This window comes from Lathyrus oleraceus, chromosome 3 (assembly GCF_024323335.1).
Source record: "Lathyrus oleraceus cultivar Zhongwan6 chromosome 3, CAAS_Psat_ZW6_1.0, whole genome shotgun sequence".
In the NCBI taxonomy this organism is placed as follows: domain Eukaryota; kingdom Viridiplantae; phylum Streptophyta; class Magnoliopsida; order Fabales; family Fabaceae; genus Lathyrus; species Lathyrus oleraceus.
This window is the reverse complement of record NC_066581.1, coordinates 140,515,719-140,527,925: the sequence shown is the minus strand read 5'-3', so window position 1 is coordinate 140,527,925 and position 12,207 is coordinate 140,515,719.

Genomic DNA, 12,207 nt, shown 5'->3' with positions numbered 1-12,207 from the left:
AGAGGTAGCCACCTGTATCTTTCCACTTCGAATGCCACTTTCAACACGTTCACCCATCAATATAAGTTCAGTGAAACCCGATGAGGAACTTCCCAATAGATGGCTGTAGAATGGGCCAGTCAGTGTACCCATGAACATGTCCACTAATTCTCGATCAGTCATAGGGGGTTTGACTCTTCCAGCCAGATCTCTCCATTTTTGAGCATATTCATTGAAGCCTTCTTTAGATCCCATAGTCATATTCTGCAATTGTAGCCGAGTAGGTGCCAATTCGGAATTATACTGGTAGTGCTTGTAGAAAACTGTCGCTAAATCAGTCCAGGTGCGGATGTTAGAGCTCTCGAGCTGATAGTACCATTCTAACTGTGTGCCAGACAGACTCTCTTGGAAGAAATGGATCCATAGATTCCTATCAGTGGTATACGGCTGAATCTTTCTCACATAAGCTCTCAGATGCATCTGAGGACAAGACGCACCATCATACTTAGTGAAAGCGGGGACCTTGAATTTGTGGGGAATGACCACATCAGAGACCAGACCTAAGCCTTCGAAATCCAGACCGGGCGCCTTCTGACCCTCCATAGCTAGCATGCGTTCTTCCAGCAACTTATACTTATCATCTTTTGGGGAGTACTGTTCATTTTCATAATCTTCGTCGTCGTCCTCAGGGTTGAAGGGGTCACCATTTTCCTCTTCCGAATCATTTTCTGTCTCCTCTTCTTGATCTTTCGGAATTCTCTTCTTGACTCCTGCGGCCTGTCCTTTAAGCCTTCTTCCCGGGTTGATGTAACTCACAGCTTTCTTGTCTTTCTTCTTCTCGAGCAAGAGAGCCTTCAGCTCATCCTGCCCCTTGGATAAGTTCAAGATCATCTCCTGGAATTGAGCATTCTGAGCCTGGAGATCTTTGACAGTTTGTTCGAGAGCCATCTGTTCTGTTTAGAAGGAAGACCGTGAGAACATTGATCCTTTAGAATACCTGTTATGCAATGTTATGTTATGTTATGCAATGTATGAAATGTTTTCAAGGACTTTTGGAATTTAACTTTGCGTAAACCACCAAAAGAGGGAAACTTTTATTAATAATTTCTTTAATCAATGTTTATTACAAAAAATAAATAATAAAAATACAATGAAAGCTCAAGTCTCCCAGGGACGACTTCTTTTTGGGCGGAGATATGCGTTGAGTCTTCGTTCCTCATTAAGCTGGCTGGTGAGCTCTAATACTTTCTTCCTTTCTGCACCGAACTGAGTTTCAAAGGTATCCCTTTCCTCTCTCAACTGGATCCAGGATTTCTTCAATTCTTCAACATTGGTAGGCATATCTGGATAAGGAATGATCTGAGGGGCACCTCCTTCAACTTTTGGTTCAACAATCAGAGGTCCGATTGCAAGATATGGCATGGTAAGCTCGCGAGCTCTGGCGCGTACCCATCTGAGATAAGGTTCCATAGGCATAGAGTTTTTCTGTCCTAAAGTACTTCTTTTCACCATGCCCCAAGCTCGTACAAACCTTTGACGGAGACCTTGAGAGTCGTTGTCATAGTCAAACACAATGCCTTGAATAATTATTTCATGTGGACCATCTCTTCGAGCATAACCAAACTGGCGTAGGGCTAAAGCTGGGTTATAAGTAATACCTCCTCTTATCCCCAGGAGTGGTACGTTAGAGAATTCTCCACAACGGTCAATGATGATAACATTTTCTTTGGGTCGAGGACACCAATGGATGTCTGAATGGGAGAGCGACATTATCCTTTGAGACCATTTCAAATTTTGCTCATTCTTCAAGACTGATTGACGAAGGTGCGAAATAAACCACCTAGATAATAAAGGTACGCAGCACATGAGAGTCCCTTGCCTTTTCATAGTACGAGTGCGAAGGGAATGCAAAATGTCTCCCAGCAAGGTGGGCACAGGGTTATGAGTGAGAAATATCTTAATGGCATTCATGTCTATGAATTGATCCGGATTAGGAAATAGCACAAAACCATAGATTAGTAGTGCTAGAACATCTTCGAAAGCATGGATATTCATAACTTTTAGGAATTCTCGGGCCTTATTTATCAGGAATTTGGCAAGTAAACCCTTAACTCCACTTCTGGTTACCCAATTAGTTTCAATGTCGGACTTTGTCATGTGTAAAGCCGCGACAACTTCTTCAGATTTCAGAATCTTTTCTAAACCACTGAAAGGTGTTTGATCAAGGATAGGTATCCCAAGCAGCCTGGAAAATTCTTCTAATGTGGGTACCAACTGATAATCTGGGAAGGTGAAACAATGATGTTTAGGATCGAAGAACTGGAATAGAACTCTCATCATATCTTCTTTGAAACCGGTGGTAACTAAATTGAGGAGAGAACCATGTTTCTTGATGAACTGAGCATGATCGGGCAGTTCTGACACTAAATCCTTGAGTTGAGGAGAGATCGCCACAAGATTGATCCGGATGGTCTTCCTGGAAGCCATAGCCTGTTTGCAATGCAAAGTTAAACCCCTAAGTCCTTGAAATGGTTAGTACAATGTCATGATGTTATGATGTTATGATGTTATGTAAGTTATGTAAGCAACAGACACAAACAAGTCACACTGCAATCATTCCTAGGTTTTAAGGCTTGCATGAGTTCCATAGGTAAGTACCCTTCCCACTGAAGTTTGGTGGGTTCCACCTGTCCTAGAATAGTAACCGGGTTCTAGAAGGATCTCAAATCATTGACCTTTCCTTAAGTCCACTTCAGTGCAACACCAAGCAGTTGACCAAAGCTTTCCTAAAGTCCAATCTCAAAGAGTGTAGTATCGAGTCTCAACCAACCCCAGTCGGAACCGAAGTCAGTTATCTCACTACTTTCTAATGGCTAGGATGAGTCAATTAGGGTTCTAAAGGTCTGGTTAACGCTTTGATGACACCACGCGGACGCCAAATTTTTCCTTAAGTAAACATGAGGAACATCAGGACATCCAAAGTGTCACATTAACCGTAGCCATCATTTTAACCATTCCAGTATACGCCGGACAGTCGCGATGATCTCTTGCTACTTACCTAAGGTACACTAGATCCGGGTGTAGGATCTTTCACTCAATCATAAAATACCCAAGCAATCCCTTAAAAGTAAATCAGACAATTCAAATAAGTGATTTTTTTTAAGGTAACCTCTCTTTTTTAAAGTCCCCAGCAGAGTCGCCAGTTCTGTCATACAGTGAACTGACTTTGTGTGTTTTTGCTTTGGAAAGCAAGTGTCACGGATAACAAGAGTCGCCACCGAATTTTCTTTTATCCAATAAGGAAAGGCGGAAAAGAACAGGAAAAACCTTGATTAGATTTTGGGTTCGGGAGGTACATTATACAAAGGGAAGGTGTTAGCACCCTTTGTATCCATGGTTATCCATGGGCTCTTAATTGCTTAATCACTTATGTTTTTCTTGTCCGAAAAAGTGTTTGGGAAATGTTTTGAAAAGAGAGTTTAACTTTGTAATGATTCTTGTACAAATGTATACAAAGTATTTATCTCGTTTAATTTTGAAAGTTGTTTAGAAAAATATAACTTGGCAATGATTCTAGTACGAATGTATACCAAGTGGTGATTTTCTAGTAGATGTTTTGCAAAGTGTGAAGTGTGAAAAGTATTGTAAGTTGTGAGTCAGCATTTAAGAGTTGTACCTAACCAAGGTTTTTATAGGTATTTCCTATCCTTAGGAGGGTAAGACTGTCCTTACTATTGAGAAATAAGTAGTCTTATCCTTTGGATGTAAAGGACATTGTAGGGTCATCGATTGGTCATTGAAGGCAACACTTGTAAGGATACCTTAGCATTCGAAGGGACGATCATCATTTAACCGTAGGCTACAACGACGGGCCATCGAGGGACAAAATCATATATTCGCAGGCAACATCCGAGGGACTATGATTTATCTTATAGGGACATGCTGATTTAACCGAAGGGTCTTTGCTAAGTGTATCCCCATATTCGCGGGACATGACCGTAATACCGTAAGGCAACAAAGAGAGGGCCAAGATCATATATTCAAAGGCAACAATTTATAATCAGTTAGGTAATTAGGATGAATCTCCACAAGGGTATCCCACAAATAAAGTGGAATACCTAGCAAGCTACCTTCTCCGGGAGTATGTGAGCCCTCACAAAATTCAGCAAACAGGTCAGAATACAAAATGGGGTGCGGTCAATAGTTGCACCGAACAAAGGAATCACAGCAGTAATAATGCCAAGCAAATAATACACAGCTATGATAGAACATGTCAGATAAGCACAGAACAGATGTGAGTGCCTTGAAAAATGTCTTGCAAGATAAGCACCTGTGTGCTGGGTCTTTGTTCCTTTAAGATCAATGTCTTGAACAATGTCTTGGAGTGCCTTGAAAAATGTCTTGCAAGATTAACGGGCAAATTTTGGGGTATGACAATTACCATCCATCCAATTTTCAAATTCATTCAATTTTAAACCATGAAAAACCAATCAATATTCATCTTCAATCCCATGTACATTCAAATTTCAAACTGAGCTACAATAGCCATTACATTCACCAATTTTCAACATTTACAAATCCAATCTTCAATTCCAATGTTTCATTCAACCATTATTTTCAAGCTACAATATTCAATCATAAAACAAATTCACATTTCAATTACAAAAAGTTACAAATTCATCCTAAATAAAAATACATTAATTCCATGTCATACATCAAATTCCATGGGCAAATTAATACATGATAAAAGCATCAATTTGGCAGAAGATGGCAGGGAGAGCTATAATATTGATATTGATCAAGGGACTGTTGACATATCTCAACAAGCTGAAAGTGGATTATCAAATGCATTTTACTTATCTTTATCTCACTTTGCTCTCGTTTTAGCACTTGAAAATGAATCTGGTGGTATCCAAGAAAATGTACCCGCTTAACATTTGAATTGGGAACTACTGGGATGAAATTGACAATTGAGATTTCACGTTTATTAATCCTCTCGCAAGTCACCCATAAGAGAGTGGAAAAAGAAATGATAATTTCTCATTTTATTATGTTATGGATGCTAATACCTTCCCCTTGCATAACCGACTTTCCTACCCAGTATCTCTTTCCCCCAGGTTTTATCAATGTTTTCCCTTTCCTTCGGGAATAAGTAAAGTTCGATGGCAACTCTGTTGTATGTTCGAGCGTGCGATGCATTCAGATATATTTCTGCTAGCTTCTGCTGGGGACTCCTTTCTTCTTTAGGTAGGAGTCGAGTCTAGTTTTGATTTCTTTCTTAGCTTGCTCTGCCTGAAACGATGCACGATTTTCTTTTAGTCTTTCTGGGATCGGGTCTTCTATTAGGAAGTTTAGGAGTAGTATTACTTACCAACCCCATTTTTTTCTGCTTTTTCGTTGGGACTGGTTCTGGTTTGTATATCTTTATTATATATTTTAGCAAACTCTCATTTTGTAGCTGCATCACAGCTACTTATTTACGTGGGAGCTATTAACATTTTAATCATATTTGCTGTGATGTTCATGAATAGTTCCGAATATTACCAAGATTTGAATCTTTGGACCGTAGGGGATGGAATGACTTTGATAGTTTGTACAAGTATTTTTGTTTCACTAATAACTATTATTTCAGATATATCATGGTACAGAATTATTTGGACTACAAGACCAAATCAGATTATTGAGCAAGATTTGATAAGTACTAGTCAACAAATTGGAATTCATTTATCAACAGATTTTTTTCTTCCATTTGAACTAATTTCAATAATTCTTTTAGTTTCTTTGATAGGTGCAATTGTCGTAGCTCGCCAGTAAGAAATCTTTATAGAACTAGTAATAGAAATCAAGATTCTGTCTGAAGCTAATAATCAATGGAAAGAACCCTCATCTTATTATAGTCTTAAACTTGGAGGAATTTTCGATTCAGTACATCGAAACAAACAACCAGCAAAAAAAGAAATTTTATTTTGTAGTACTTGATCTGGTCACTGATTGTGAAATTTCGTTGTTGTGTTCCAAGAAGGATAGCTATACTGATTGTGTCTACTCGAAAGAGACCCTTGGTACTCCATTGACAATCGTAACACAAAAATTCAATTTCAGTAAATTTCTACTTACTGATCTGATCTTTTATGGAATCGATCCCCCTTTGACTGTATAAGAATATGTGGAGCTCAGCATGTCTGGAAGCACAGGAGAACGTTCTTTTGCTGATATTATTACCAGTATTCGATACTGGATTATTCATAGCATTACTATACCCTCCCTATTCATTGCGGGTTGGTTATTTGTCAACACGGGTTTAGCTTACGATGTATTTGGAAGCCCCCGTCCAAACGAGTATTTTACAGAAACCCGACAAGGAATTCCTTTAATAACTGACCGTTTTGATTCTTTGGAACAACTCGATGAATTTAGTAGATCTTTTTAGGAGGCTCCAATGACCATAGATAGGACCTATCCCATTTTTATAGTACGATGGTTGGCTGTTCACGGACTAGCGGTACCCACCGTTTCTTTTTTGGGATCAATATCAGCAATGCAGTTCATCCAACGATAAACCTAATCCGAATTATAGAGCTATGACACAATCAAACCCAAATGAACAAAATGTTGAATTGAATCGTACCAGTCTCTACTGGGGTTTATTACTCGTTTTTGTACTTGCTGTTTTATTCTCAAATTATTTCTTCAATTAATTAATCAATTAATAGAAGAAAAGAGAATAGTATATATATATATATATATTAGGAATTCTCTTATCCTATTCGGAAGGATATCATTTCATAATTATGTATGACTGTTTAGGTCTCTAGTATGACTGACTACTTGATCAAATGTGGAGGAAAGCGGGATAAATGGCCAATACTACTGGAAGAATTCCTCTTTGGATAATAGGTACTGTAGCTGGTATTGTTGTGATCGGTTTAATTGGTATTTTCTTTTATGGTTCATATTCCGGATTGGGATCATCCCTGTAAAAATCGCATGAATTTCGTTTTCGAAATGAAAGCATAAGAACTCAATAGGGATCCACTTTTTCTTTGATGAATTCGAGTGGGTCCCATTGAGTTCTTCATAATCAGAATATTTTTGGTGTTTATCTTTTCGCTTTATTCTCTTTATCATTTTATCCGTTTGCTTTATATTATGCCGCTTCAACCCACTTCGTGAAGTAATCAATAACCACTAAAATGAAACGATGTCCATTTGATGCTTTGGGCTCAATCATGCCAATCATATCAATTCCCCACATGGAGAAGTGCCATGGACATGAAATGACATTCAAAAGTGTCGGAGGACATGAATCTTATCCACATAAGTTTGACGCTTGTGGCATTTCTTCACAAACTTGCAACATTCAGATTCCATTGTCAGCCAATAGTAACCTTCTCTCAACATCTTATTTTCCATAGCATGTCCGTTGGAATGAGTACCAAAGAAACCTTCATGGACTTCTGTTATCAGTAGGTCTGCTTCATGTCTATCCATGCATCTGAGCAAAACCATATCAAAATTTCTCTTATAAAACGCATTACCATTCAGGTAGAAGTTACTAGTTAATGTTCTCAAAGTCTTTCAAAGATGCCCCAGACGGGTAAATCTAACTTTGGAGGAAACATTTGATATCATAATACCACGACTTATCATCCTTGATTTCTTCAACAACAAATACATGAGCTTGCCTATCAAGATGCATCACAGTTAGATTGGGAACTTCATTCCAAAACTTTACCACGATCATGGAAATCAACGTTGCAAGAGCATTTTCCATTCGGTTTTCATCACGAGGAATATGATGAAACTCAACCTTACTCAAACTTGAATTATCAATGTGTCACAAATAGAGGCATCTAAGACTTGAACCTTCACGTAGCAAGTAAGATTGTGATTTAGCAAGAGTGACACAATTATCTTGAAATAAATCTCATACATCAAACCCACACACAACTTTTTCTTAAGTTGTATTCTAATAAACATGTGATTTAATGACACTGTATGTCTATCCTAGTTTAGTGAAGTTTCTAGGAATTCTGCCTCGAAATTTCATAGGAATCAGACTAAGTTCCACAATCATATAGGTGAAATCTATCAAGAGGCTCATGTAGTTAGGTACTTTCTCATACAAAGTATATATCTCATTAAGAGTTTCTAACGTCTCATCCTCTTATCTCTTCAAGATTCATGCTTCTTTTATTTATACTAGCATGATCATCTCATATTGCTCAAAACTTATTATTACCCATTGAACTTATTTCTTCGTATCTCCAGTCTACTAGTTCAGGTTACTATCATGAGCAACTCATTTTAGGAATTAGTCCCATCTTATTGGATGTATTATGGATTTTTCTCTCTAGCCAATCCTTTTGTCAAATGATCTGCTAAATTTTCATCAGTGTGTACATGATCCACTCTTACAACTTATTTAAAGATACAATCTCTTACAGTGTTATGATTCCTTCTTATTTGACATCTCTTACCATTATAATAACAATTTTTAATTTTTGCAATAACTACGATACTATCACAGTGGATCAACAAAACTCATATAGGTTTTTCCCATAAGAGGATTTAACCTAAGAAGAATCTTAACAAACTTGTTTCTTCACTAAGAGTTGCTAATACTATCATTTAAGACTTCATCATGGGTTGAGCCAAGATAGTTTGTTTCTTTGATTTCCAAGATACAACTACTCCAACTATATTGAATATATAGCCACTGGTTGCTTTGGAATCATCTGATAACGTTTTTTGGTATGCATAAGTGTATCTTTCAAGTACAACATGAAATCTCTAATAATGTAGACCGAGATTCATGGTCCTTTTAAGGCATCACATGACTCGCTCAATAGTTTTCCAATGCTCATTACTTGGTGCACTAGTAAACCTACATAACATTCCTAAGACATATGCAATGTCAACTCTAATACAATCAGTGGCATACCTATGACTGCCAATGATTCTCTCATACTCAGTTTGTCTAACACTATCAACAATGTTCTAAAATAGTTTAACACTAGGATCATATAATGTGCAAGTAGGTTTACGGTTTAAATAAGTATATTTCATTAAGATCTTCTCCATATAGTGATATTGATTCAAAGATATTTCCTTCTCAATTTAGTGATCTTTTTTCCAAGAATTACACTAGCTACTCCGAAGTCTTTCATATCAAATTTATTACACAACACTGATTTAACATCATTAACGATATGAAGGTTTGATCCAAATATGAGTAAGTCGTATACATAGAGACATATGGTATTGCAAATGCCATTTTCAGATTTGTAATAATCACATTCGTCACTTTCATTTGCTTTATACTCCTTAAATATCATTAAGTTATCAAACTTTTCATATTGTTGCTTTGAAGCTTGTTTTAGACCATACATAGATTTATCTAACTTACAAACCTTATTTTCTTGCCCCTGAATGATAAACCATTCTGATTGGTCCATATAGATTTCTTCTTCTAAATCACCATTTAAAAAAACTATTTTAAGATCCATTTGGTGTACTACTAAGTTATAAATAGAAGAAATTGATATTATTACCCTAATGGATGTCATTCCAGTGTCCGGAGAAAAAGTATCAAAGAAATCTATATTTCTCTCTTGATAAAACCTTTGGCCACAAGGAGAGCCTTGTATTTATCAACTTTGTCATCAAGTTTTATTTTCTTTTTCAAAACACATTTACAAATGATTGGTTTTCAACCATGGGGCAAGTTTACTAAGTGTTAAGTCCTGATAGATTTTAGAGAATATATCTCATCGTTAATAGCTTCTTGCGACAAATCTGTGTCCATAAATGACAAGGATTCTTGAACATTTGTTAGATCATTTTATATTGTATAGGCCGTATAATCAAGCCCTTTATTCTTTAGAAACTCTTACTCACTTACTTTGTCGAAGTTCTGTTTCTCCTTCGTCATTGCTTTCGGTGCTTCTTGTCACAAGAATGTGATTCGATTTAGTGCCCCCACTAATTCTCTATTTGAAAGGAAATTTTTCTTCATAGAATGCAAAATCATTTTATTCTAATATCAATTTATAATTTAGGTGATAAAACCCCTATGCCTTATTGTTTGTTGCATACCCCAATGAATACACATTCATAGGCTCTAGTAGCGTATTTAACTCACTTCAGATCCAGAATTCTGACATAAGCCACACAACCCTAAGTTCTAAAATAAGACAAGTTTGGTTGTATTTTCTTTAATATCTCATAAGAATAAACCTTATTTTTAGACTTGGGAACTCTATTAAGGATATAACAAACAATTAATAAAATTTCTCGCCACTAGTGAGATGCAACATTAGAATCCAACACAATATCAACGACTAATTTAGTAAGCATTCAATTCTTTGTTTATGCTTTTCTATTCATTTCAATAGAATATGGTGTAATGGTTTCATGTACGATTTCATGTTTATAAAATTTATTAAATAAAATAGAATCATACTCAGTTCCCTGTCATTACAATTTTTTTTTAATTTACTTACTAGACTGATTTTCAACTTCATTCACACAAATCTTAAACATATCGATTTCATTCACAAAAATATCATTCTTACTGATGGCTTACAAATCTACCCACAATAGACTTTCTAAATCCTTCCTTACTTAGAAGAAAACCAAAACCAAAATTCTTTCTAATCTCAAAAATGTATGTATGTCATCCTTCAAGATTAAAGTCTTTTTAGAGGTGGACTTCAGCTTCATTTCTCCAATACTGGCAAAATTAGTGGTGTGGGCAACTCCCAACAACACTATCTTATTTTCAGTATTCATATATGATTTGAACATTGCATGATCATAACAGACATAACGAGAGAAACCAATGTCTATCCACTAACAATCAGATCCACCAACCATTTTGATTTCAATGGTCATAGCAATAAATTGTTTATCAGTCAAGTTGACCTGTGCATTTTGGGCAACACCAAGTCTTGGCCTGCTTCTACATGTCTTAATCATATGTCCTAGTTTTTCACAGTTGAAATAAGAGAAAATACCAATGTCATTTCTTTTAGATGGTGGTTGATGCATATGTATTGGAGCAATTGGGCCCCTTAAAGGATTCTCATTCTTAATTCGCTTCGCAACATTGCAATTCTAATTCTTTAATGGTTTGCACAAACAACTTCAGAACTGCACTGAATTTATTTTTGTTGTTTGAGACGATCAATACCTTTTCTTTTTGATCTTGCCTTTGAGATTCTTCTTCAATTCGAAGGAGAATAGTCATACTCTCAATTGAAAATTCTTTTGTTTCGTGACGAGGAAAATTTTTAAAATCTTTCAAACTAGGAAAAATTTATCAATAATAAAAGAAATTTGAAATGTTCGTCTAAAGACATACCTTCAGTGATGATCTCATGAGAAATCTTCTGAAGTTCTTGACATTGAGCCTTCATATACCTTTCATTTACCATCTGATACCTCAAGTAGCAACTAACAAGATACTTCTTTGCTCCAACCTCTTTGGTATCATACTTTTTTTCAAAGCCTCCCAAACCTATTTTATAATATCGTAACTACTGTAATAATAATACAAATCATCTATGAAAATTCATTCAAAATATGGTTTTTATATAAATAATCATTCTCTTTCCATAAGACGATTTCTCTCATTGATTGTAAATCCTTTTCTTTAATCTGTGCAGCAGATTCTGTTTCACTAGAATTAATAGTTTCATATGAATCCATAGATTTTTTACTGTTAGTTTGCTTGTTTGATCCAGAAGGAACAACGGGAACGTCATCGGTCAAAATATTACAAAATATTTTTAAGGTTAAGAAAAACGTTTTTTTCTTTTGTTGCCAACGTTTTCCCTTAAACATGAACGAGTTGCGAGAGACAACAACATAAGCTAATTTCTTAACCAGCACTGGTAGTTCGAAAAAATATGAAAATTGTTGTTTCAAGATTTTTAAAAATTTACCACTGAAGAATTTACTGGGCCGAGTCGCGGACTAGGTCGCTTTCTTTAAGATGTTTCGCAACACTATCCAAAATTATGAAAACCACTCACTTAACCAAACAACTCTAGGATAAAACAACTCAGTTCTATATTATACAATTACTACTTACATGGTAGATAATCGGTCTAAAAATACACTGTCTGATGCTTCAAAGATCAGTCAAATATGATATAAATATCACTCGTAGTATTTGGTATAGAGATTAGTCGTAATAATTTTTCAAACAATGAGAAATTCAAA